Below are 10,877 nucleotides of genomic sequence, written 5' to 3'. Positions count from 1 at the left end.
TTTACCTTACAATATAAACTGCATTGAGCCAAGTGTTGTTGTGATTTGGTGCTATATAAATAAAAATGAATTTAATTGAAAAGTCTAAGGTTCATCTTGCACCTTTAACTAATGCTATTTTAAAATACACATTTTATTCGGTGTTATTCCAAGCAACTATTAGGTAGACCATGTGTGTTTGTGTGCCAGATGGTGTGTAGGTTTATGCAATGCTAGTGAGGTGCCTTAGACATAGCCCTGTGTATTAGACAGAACCAACAGTAAGCACAATTTTTATGTTTTAAATTGCAATGTTTATTAAAAAATAAATAAGTAAATATAAAAAAATAACTCAGTTTAACCACTTTTGTCTCAGAGTACATGATCCTTATTACCAAGTTAGGCCTGATTTATACTTCTGCTGGGAATCTTCGTAGAGTCTATACCTCATAACCGTGGTATAGGCTGATGGCTGATTGACACTTGTCATTGCCGACATTCATTCTCTCCTTGGTGCATTACAACATGTGTTAATTACCTTCTGTTTGTGTCCCAGTGTTTTATATGCACTGCTGGTCGATAGGAACAAATAAAATGATGAAATGAAAACTTTTTTCCCCACTCCTCTTTTTTAAGGGCAAACATATATGACCCTTAACTTGTTCCGCTTCTTTGTACTTTCCCCTATATTGAGATGATGGTTGTTACTCTCTCACTGCTAAAATCAATTATTTTTTTTGCTCCAGCATTTTAATAGCCAACATCAAAGTTCAAATAGCCCTTAACATTAGGAATTTTAGAAGTCATTGCTGAAGTAAGGTTGGTGCAATTAAATTAAATTAAAAGTTCCTATTCTCCTTATGCTGAATTTCTGTATATAAGAAATTTGGTTGGTGCACAAATGCTGGAACAGATCGCTTTCATCTTAGGGGATTTCATGCTGAGTTGTGTTTTGTTTATGTCTACTGTCCCTGTCTGTTGTTTCTTCACACTTCTGACACACAGCAATGAAAGAGGCTCAGTCTGGCTAATGATCAGAATGCACCATAATGCATGCAACAAAACAGACAGAACTACAGCTATGTATCACTGTAGAGAAAGGGAAATATGTTGGTAGATCCATAGTAAAATGTGAAACGAGGCAAATCTGAAACAGGTGCACAGAAGAAGGAGGAGGAGGAAAGTACTATAAAATAATTTATTTTGTACATTTCCAGTGTGAGGTTGCATATGTTTTGCTCTCAAAACAATATCTGATGATGACCTTCACTGTAATTGTGTCTCTTTATTCTATTCAGTTTGATGTTTACAGCATTGATTAAATGGGCTCTTAGTGCTACACATGAAACACATACAGCCTCTGTGTTATATATGCATTACACATGCTTGTCTATTGATACAATGTCATTACATTACATTATGCTGTCATTGCATACACATAGAGTGACTAGATTAACCCATTATAAGTTTTCCATTATGAGAATATTTAAATACTATAATGCGGTTGACTATGATCATGTTTAATCTACACTGTAGTTCAGAAGCACAGATTTTATGTGGTTAAAATCATATTCAGCTACATTCTTGTGCTTCGGGCTCTGTGATTTTCGGAGCACTTACTTATTACTTACTTCAGTGATACAGCAATGTCTACTTCTTCTGTTCAGTAGTATATGTCCTGCTCAGTTTGAATAATCACAATCTTTTATATATGTACAGATATCAAAACATCTCAATGAGGTAAGGAAAAATAAGTAATGGTAATTGTCTCTTTCCATGAACCAAAAGGTTCTCTTTTCACCATTATTTTTCATACTTTAATCGTCATTTTACAACATTGCAATGCCTGCCATAACAAAATCATATAAACTGAATCATGTGCATGTTTGATGTTAAATACATGCTTGTAGAGTTGTGCACAGAAGTCTACATACATGTCCGGAATATCATTGGTAATTTGGGATTTTTATAATTTTTTTTAACTGTTCTTTTTCCAGACTGGAATGATTGTACAGCATACATTTTTGATGAGTTTAAAAACTAAAAACTGGGTTCACAGGATTTTCTCTAATCCACACAGGATAAGAATTATATACATACACTCAAATCTTTTAATAAGTGTTGATGAAGGTCCTACAGTGTCTTTTAGCTTGACAATTCTGAGGCCTATTAATTTCTCATTAGTGATCCTGATGGACTACATCGGGTAGTTACCTTTTGGCAGCATAAAAATGATGAATTAAGTGTTTTTGGATTGACCAGTACCCAACAATAAGAAAATCCAAGGAACTCAGTGAAGTGAGTGAGTGAACTCATCTCCATTCTTCTGTTTGTTTGAACTAATAGTGATCCACTAGCACATATTAAACCCTCACATTACACTTCCCTCAGCTTTATCAAAAAATAAATAAAAAATACAGAGAATGTGGTCCTCACCCAAAAATTAAAAAAAAAAAAAATCTTTCTCTAAACAACAGTTATGTCTTTACAGCAACATCTGAATAGCTGACTACGGCCTTCAGCAAATAATCGCTGTGTTCATCAAAAATTCAGTAGTGGAGGTTTTGACATATACAGTGATTTATGGGTTACAGGTCCAACAGCACCTGGACAGTCTAAGGTGTTAGAAACTTTTTGAATTGAGACCTCAAATCCCTTTACTGGGCCATAATGGAGAGTTTTTTGACAGACTGCTTCACCATTTGGTACAGAAACTGTTCCATAGGGTAACCATGGTGCTCTTGAGAGTACAGTGCGCATGTCTTAACACATCAAAAGGTGTAGGCTGCCTTGCCTACAAGAGCTGTTTTAGTAAGGCTCTGGAAGGTTTAATGCTCATGCTATTGATATATTTAATATATGTCAACTACTAATTTGGGTCCATAGGAACACCAAGAATAATTTACTGTGAGAAACACATATTATAGTATAATATTAATAACAATAACAGAATAACAACAGAAAAAAAGATTAACTTTAAATAATTCAAAACAATAGTCTGTTCTCCCTGAGGCCCTCTGACAGAAAATGGTATCCCCAAATTGCACATAAGCAGACTAAGAAACAGCTCTTTGTTATTATTATTTTCTTACAAGCCATGATACCATCCATCGGCTTCCGCTTATCCTTTTCAGGGTCGTTGGGGGTGCTGGAGCCTATCCCAGCTGTCATAGGGCAAGAGGCGGGGTACACCCTTGACAGGTCGCCAGTCTAACACACAGAGACAGACAACCATTTGCGCTCACATTCCACACCTATGGGCAATTTGGATTAATCAATTAACCTATCCCCACAAGTTGCATGTCTTTGGAAGGTGGGAGGAAGCCAGAGTACCCAGAGGGAACCCACGCAAACTCTCATGCAAGAGAACATGCAAACTCTGATGGTGGGATTGAACTCAGGACCTTCTTGCTGTGCGGCAACAGTGCTAACCACCGTGCCACCGTGCTGCCATGATACCGTTAAATAAATAATGTGTGACTATCAAAATTGTTGATGACAAATTTAATAGTCGACGCCTTGTAAGATCCTGAAAGACGCAGGAAAAAGTAGTAGGATTTAAGAGTGTAATAACGGACTGAAACAGAAGATGGCAGCACTGCATGTACAAGGATGCCAGCTGCCATTAAACCCCGAAGAAGAAGAAGCAACTCCGCTCTATCCAAATTCAGGCCGCATCCTTCGGAGGCCCCATTTGAAGGCCGATTACGTTACAGCGACGTGACGAAGGCTTTCCAAATTCGAAGACTTCTGCAAATGCAGCCGACAAATGCGTCCTACTTTTCCCCAGATTTGAAGGATGGGTCGGGTGTATCCTTTGTGGCCGAACCTAGCCCAGAATTCATAGTACGGCTCAGCCAATTCCAGTTTCCAACAATGGCGGCAGCTACTTCATTTTAATATTACTCTTATTATTCTTTCTGGGTGACCAAATAAACTTTTAACATATTTTCAGGTGAGAATGCAGCTGTGTAAACTTCAAATATCTGCTCGGTTTATCACATATTTGCAAAAGTGCTCTGACGTTTTCGGAGACATCTGTTACCCACCGGCTCGATAGCTAGCCGGGGGGTTCAATGGTCACTCGAGCCAGCGAGAACTGCGGACTCCCGGCAAATCATTTTCAAACCCCCCGCGGAGTCACTTACATAACTTAAAACTGTTACTGTTTGGCTTTTTTTAGTGTTTTATTTGTTCCTGAGTAAATCGGTTTGGCTGAGATTAAAGTTATAGTTTTCACACAGCTGACTAAACGTCAAACAGAAAACCGATTAAATGGAAGTGTGAGACTGTCGAGAATTTACTCCAGTGTCCTGTTATATTTTAGATAGCAAGGACCAGACGGCTGAGTTTATTAAACTCCACCGAGACAATCTGCAAATTTTCTTAAAAGTTTAATAAACTATCATCTTGTCTCAGTATCAGTGGAATCTTACTTCTGCACACAGGGGTTAGGTGTTTAAGCACCTGTATAACTGGAGTGACAATAAACATCTGTTGTATGCAGTGTACATATGGTAAACCCCTTTAAGTTCTGTGTAAAGTCATTTTTCTAATGATGTTATGATATGCTAATGAAAGTTAGATCAATAGGGCATTTAATTTTCACTTTTTTTATTAGTTAACTTGTGAGGACATTAAACTTTCGTCTTCTACAGAGGACTTTAAATGAGCTACACTAAATGGTTCATTTGATTCTGATGTCCTTTAAGCCTTGGAATTAAGTGTTAATTAGCCTCCAAATGAAGAGTGGTGAAGAGATTAGAAGAAGCTTCACCTCCAGGTATCACCACCTCCATTGCATGCAGATAATTCTCTAACCAAAGTATTTGAGTCTTAACTTAAATTACATTCAAAATCTGTTTAGTTTTCTGTTTTTTGTTGAGGCTATAAACTAGTTTAAACTAACTAAAATAGTGTTTAACACTGGCAATGAGACAATAGCAGAGGAGCTGACTGAACCATTACAATAATTATAGGCTGTTTAAAATGAAATATTTCATTGATATGCACTTTAAACTAATACATTAACTTGCCCACACTCTAATTTCTGGTAACATGTAGGAGATGTTTAGTTTTGATCTATTTTTTTTCAAATGCCTTCAACACTTGTCAGTCTTGTGTGCACGCTACTGGAGTTAGATCAAGGCAGGTGATCCTATACATTATCAGGGCTCGCAAAATTTCCAAATCCCTGGTAGCCCTTCGGGCAGGCACTCTTCAGTTTTTGGTAGCCCAAAATAAATTTAAGTAGCCCGAATATTATACATTAAAGTATAATATTGTAAAGGAAACAAAACATCAATCAAAAAATTGTTAAAACACAAATTAAAACAATCGTATAAAAATTACAATCATCAACTCAAATACTAGAAATTTCTATGAACTTGTAAGAACTGTGTAGAACATGAATCAGTCTGTGTCAGATCCTGAATCTGAAATTTCCACTGAAGTCACGGGTAAGAGGAACCAAGATTCTAGGCCATTTGCTTTTTGAAGTTTGCAAAGACTGCTAAATTTTGACAATGGTAGTTCACTCTTTGCAACATAGTAAGCTGTTCTAAACAGATTTTTCAGGACTTCTTGTTGTGCTTGGTTTATTTTTAGTATGTTTTTTGCAATTGGTGTTTGATCTGGGAAAGATACTGCAGATTGAGCAATAATGCATTTCTTGCATTTCTCATGTGTTCTGATGGGGTCTTTCTTAAAATTACTGGTCCCAGTAACTTGTCAGTAACTTGTCACTTCTCAGAAACCGAGGGAAACTCACGACACACCCGGCAGAACATTATGTTATTCAGCTTGTCATATTTCAGCTACAGAAATTATTTTTGTCCATGAAACCAAAAAAGCTGTGCTTTTTTGCCTCATGGTCTGATTTGTCATAACTTTCCCATTTTCTTTGGCTGTCCCCTCTTCACCCTGACCTGTCTTATTTGGCTCTGCAGAACTAAAATACCTGCGTAAATCTGTTTTTACACAAATGGATTTCAAACACATAACGGTCAGCGATTCTCTGGCCAATCAACCTCTATCACATGTTTAAGCTTGCTCCGGGAGATTTCACTTGTCATGTTTGAATAGTAAGCTAATGAGTGACTAATACAATTTAAGTATAAATATGTGAAATACAAAGGAAATAGTGGCATGTATTTAAAGCGTTCTTCCAGCCTAGTTCCTGAGTACTGAGCTGTCTGATGGTTTGGGAGAAGAAACTGTTGTACAGTATGGCAGTGAAGGCATGACTGCTTCTGTGCCTCTTGCCAGATAGCTCTCAGCCGTGGATGGCTCTTCCAGCAGCAGTGCTGGTTTGCCCCTTGCTGGAAATCTAAATACAGAAATATACTGTGGCAGCGTGAAGGCTGTAAATTAATCTCAGTTGTCTTTTGTTGATTGGACCAGGCATTCATCACTTTCTATGCAAAAGTTGGACAAACCTATAAAGAAAATACTGACTCATATATACCTGTCATATCTCACACGGGTATCTCACACGTGAGGTGAGATCAGCTTTTCGAAGTGTATTTTTACATCAAATCACATGATATCTTTAAATCTACTGCATCACAAGCAGTCAGACCACCAGTGTTGTTTGTCTTTGAGCCTTTGATTCATTCACATTTCACTTCTCAGTAATAGATGATATAGAGTAACTCGAATTTCAAGTCAAATTCTCATCAGTGCTGGTCAAGGCTGATGAGAAAGATGATGCTAGCATATGCAGGGCTCGCAAAATTTCAAAATCCCTGGTAGCCCTTCGGGCAGGGACTCTTCAGTCTTTGGTAGCCCAAAATAAATTTAAGTAGCCCGAATAAAAAAGAACAATTTTTTTGATTGATGTTAATCAAAAAATTGTTGAAACACAAATTACAACATTGTATAAAAATTACAATCATCAACTCAAATACTTGGTTCTAATTAAACAGAAATTTCTATGAACTTGTAAGAACTGTAGAACATGAATCAGTCTGTGTCAGATCCTGAATTTGAATTTTCCACTGAAGTCACGGGTTTTTGAAGTTTGCAAAGACTGCTAAATTGTGCCACTGGTAGTTCACTCTTTGCAACATAGTACGCTGTTCTAAGCAGATTTTTCAGGTTTATTTTTAGTATGTTATTTGCAATTGGTGTTTGTTCTGGGAAAGATATTGCAGACTGAGCAATAATGCATTTCTTGCATTTCTCATGGGTTCTAACGGGGGCCTTTCTTAAAATTACTGGTCCCAGTAACAAAGGTGCTTGTCGACTCAGAAATCGAGGGAAAACCAACAACACACCCGGCAGAACATTATGTTATTTACACGGGTGCACATAAGTGGTCCGCATGTGCGCATTTGCTGTCAAAATAAAAGACGCGCACCAGATAAGAAGTTGCAACGCGCGTTTGCGTCCATATAAAAGGCACTGTTTTTGTCCGCTAGAGTGGGATTTTCACGGCACATTCCGTACATTCCGTTTAAATACTAAAATTAGGTGTTACTCAGTTTTATATGCAGTATTTAATTCTTTCCCCATATTTTTCACAATTGGAAGTATTAATATTTCCCTCATTGTTTGCAATGACTGGTTGTCAAAAAACATAAAAAAGTAAAATAAATCCAAGAAAACATCAACAGCGTATATTTTTCATCGTCAACCTTCTTCTTCTCTTTGTTAATATGAACATGACTCCTGTGTTACTAGGAAGCCACATGTGCCAGAGCAAATCCTTCTTCACTTGATTTATGTGTGCAGAACAGAGACACTATATTTTACAAAGGTAGGTCGCTGTATTCTTAATTATTACTATTTTCTCCAGATTTTCTATAGTAACTGAAACAAAGTTTGTTTATCTTATAGGAAAAATAAAACTTCTGATTGTATTGTACACTGTTTTACAGTACTTAGAAAATCCATATAACAAAATAAAATTTAAACAAAAGAAACCTTCAAAACCCTTTTGAATGTCTCACTCGAGACAGGGTAGTAGTAATATTTGTTTGATGCATCTGTCCTCCTCCGGCAACTGCAAGTTTCAGAATGTGAAGGAGTGGAGACATTTTCCCTCCAACTGTGTATCTCCATGCATCAAACATATGAGTCTGCTGTGTTAGTATGTAGCCTCGGTGTCACTCACACACACTCAGAGTGAATGAAGGCTGTGAGATGGATGTAAAACATGCCATATTACAGTGTATCATGATTTATATAACAAAAACTAAGCAAAAATGCAGAAGTAGTGTGTGCACTTTTTTTGCTTTCATACTAATTAAGAGGTTAAGCCAGGTGCTGCTAATCAAATGCACTTGATTAACTGATCATCAGCAGTTTCTTGGCCTGGAGCATTTAGGTGCATGTTAGCACAGTGCCAAGCAGGAAATGCATCAGCAATGATCTTAGAGAAGCTGTCCATTTATGTGGGAAGGGTTTTAAGGCAGTTTCCTAACAGTTTGACACAGTGTTTAAGACAGCTGCCAGGAGGGGAAGTCCAAGTTTGAAAGAATGGAAGGTTATTTGCTACTTCAATAGGATTTTAATTAAAACAAACAAACTACAGCAAACACTGCACATTATGATTTTGACTTTTCAGTAGCTTCCTGTTCATATTATTTTTCTAGTACAGTTTCAGTGGCCACCATTGTACGCAGTTGTCAACTAACAATAGATAGTAGTGGGTAGTCATGCTTAAGCATGTTTTAAAAGAAAATGCACCACATTAGGACAGAATTTTGTAGGATTACTGCTTTTCTCAATTAGATTTCAAAAAAAACCCAAGAGCTGCAACTCAGACTCTATAGGACCCAATTAGCATTAGGTTAAAGTTAATGACATTACAAATGGAAAAAGACATGGTTTGCTTGGAATTGGAGTCATGGATTCAGTCATTCAGCATGGCAATGATCCCAAGCACACAAGCAAATCTAAAACAGAATGGCTGAAAAAGAAAAGCCCAACCAAAGTCCATTGCTGCAGCAAGACCTGTGAGTTGTCCATGCACAAATTCCTGAAAATCCCAATGAGCTGAAGCAACATAATTCCTTCACAAAACTCTGAGAGGCTGATAAAAAAAAATTATCACTTGATTATAAATGACTAGATCTATTAACTACCTTTTTAACAACACAATTGTTTTTACTGAATTTTAATAATTTATTAGAAGCAAGAATAGCTAAACATTTGAGAAACAAACCCTATATTGGGCAACTGTAGATATACTGTAACAACAGTGAGCCTTTCACTAGTTCTTTTTTTAAATTTATTTCCTTTCTTCATCTTGTTGTTTTTACCAGCAGTCCACGAAAAGATCTTTCACCTTGTCTGTGTGAAACAAAACATACGCACAAATCCAATTCATATCTGCTTTATTGACATCTGTGCGTCCACTGACAACAGCCTGATACACATGGACAGTATTTGTTGCCCCTGTGATACCAGATGAATACGCCTGTATTTCATGCTTCTGAAGATATCAAGTGTTTTGCAACTAAGCTTATGTTTGTGTGTACACTGATGTCCTCTTTGTGTCTGTGTGTATTTGTCTGTCTACTCACTGTGCTTGAGAAATGTTTTCAAATGTTTTTAACTCTCAGTATTGATGTTAATGCAAAGCAGACAAAACACATACTTGGTGAAATTTCAAGTATAGTTTTAGCTACATAGTATTCAAGTCTGAGCTGTACATTTGGAATTATTCATGTTAGAGAGTCTTCTAGAATTCTTCAAAGTTATAGAGTGGTAGAGACCATAGTTATGTCTGTTAGCTCCTGGTTTCAGTGACATATTGTTGAAGTGTTCGATGATCAGTTTCTGTCACAAAAATCGATGAATAAAAGTGAAAACACTGATTAATTAGAAGAACATTGTAATGGTTTGGGTCAGGGGCCTACAACAAGATCCTCTATACCCGTTGTATCTACAATTAATCTGATTAGGCCCTGTTGTATTTATACGCTGCTTTATTCTATGTACATATACACATACATATCATATCTTATTTGGTGTCATTGTTTCTTCCCTCGTGTGAGAGTGATTTAAAAAAAAAAAAAAGACACCTGGAATAACATTTTGCTGTATGTGTGTATGTACTGTATTGTGTAAAATCTTTAAAATACAAAAAGAATTTGCACTCTGAAGTTTTGAAAATACAGGTGCATTATGATAGCAAAACATATTTTGGGGCGGTCGTGGCTCAAGAGTTGGGTGTTCGTCTTGTAATCGGAAGGTGGTTCGAGCCCCGGCTCGGACAGTCTCGGTCATTGTGTCCTTGGGCAAGACACTTCACCTACCGCCTATTGGTGTTGGCCAGAGGGGCCGATGGCGCGATATGGCAGCCTCACCTCTGTCAGTCTGCCCCAGGGCAGCTGTGGCTACAACTGTAGCTTGCCTTCACCAGTGTATGAATGTGAAAGTGAATGAATAGTGGTATTGTAAAGTGCTTTGAGGGGTCCCGAAAAGCGCTATATAAATGCAATCCATTATTATAGTTTATCTTTCAAAATTTAAAAAAGATAAACTATTATATCTTCTAGATATAATGATAGTGACCCTTCTCTCATCTGTATTTTTGGGTTCAATGGTTTGTTTGTTTTTTTGTTTTACTCTTCCACACAGACTTATTTGCTGGCCAGTCAAGCACAGTAATAACAATGCGGTCAGCAAATGATTTAGTATTAGTTTTAGCATTGAGTGTAGGTGCTAAGTCCTCCTACAAAAGGAAACTGGCATCTTCATAAAGCTTTTCAGGAGATGGAAATATGAATGCTCTAAAATCCCCTGGTACATGTATCTGCACAGACTTTGCCAGTGGATAAATCATCACCTTTGCATGGCACCCCAACTCATCCCAGACTGTTGAAATTGTATAATGTAATTTAAACACATTTGATTCAGTACCACTTCATTCTTGCTCCAGATTTTAG

Source organism: Neolamprologus brichardi, chromosome 14 (genome assembly GCF_056152115.1).
Source record: "Neolamprologus brichardi isolate AB-2024 chromosome 14, ASM5615211v1, whole genome shotgun sequence".
Lineage (NCBI taxonomy): Eukaryota > Metazoa > Chordata > Actinopteri > Cichliformes > Cichlidae > Neolamprologus > Neolamprologus brichardi.
The sequence above is the reverse complement of the archived record's forward strand: the minus strand, read 5'-3'. Positions refer to the sequence as shown.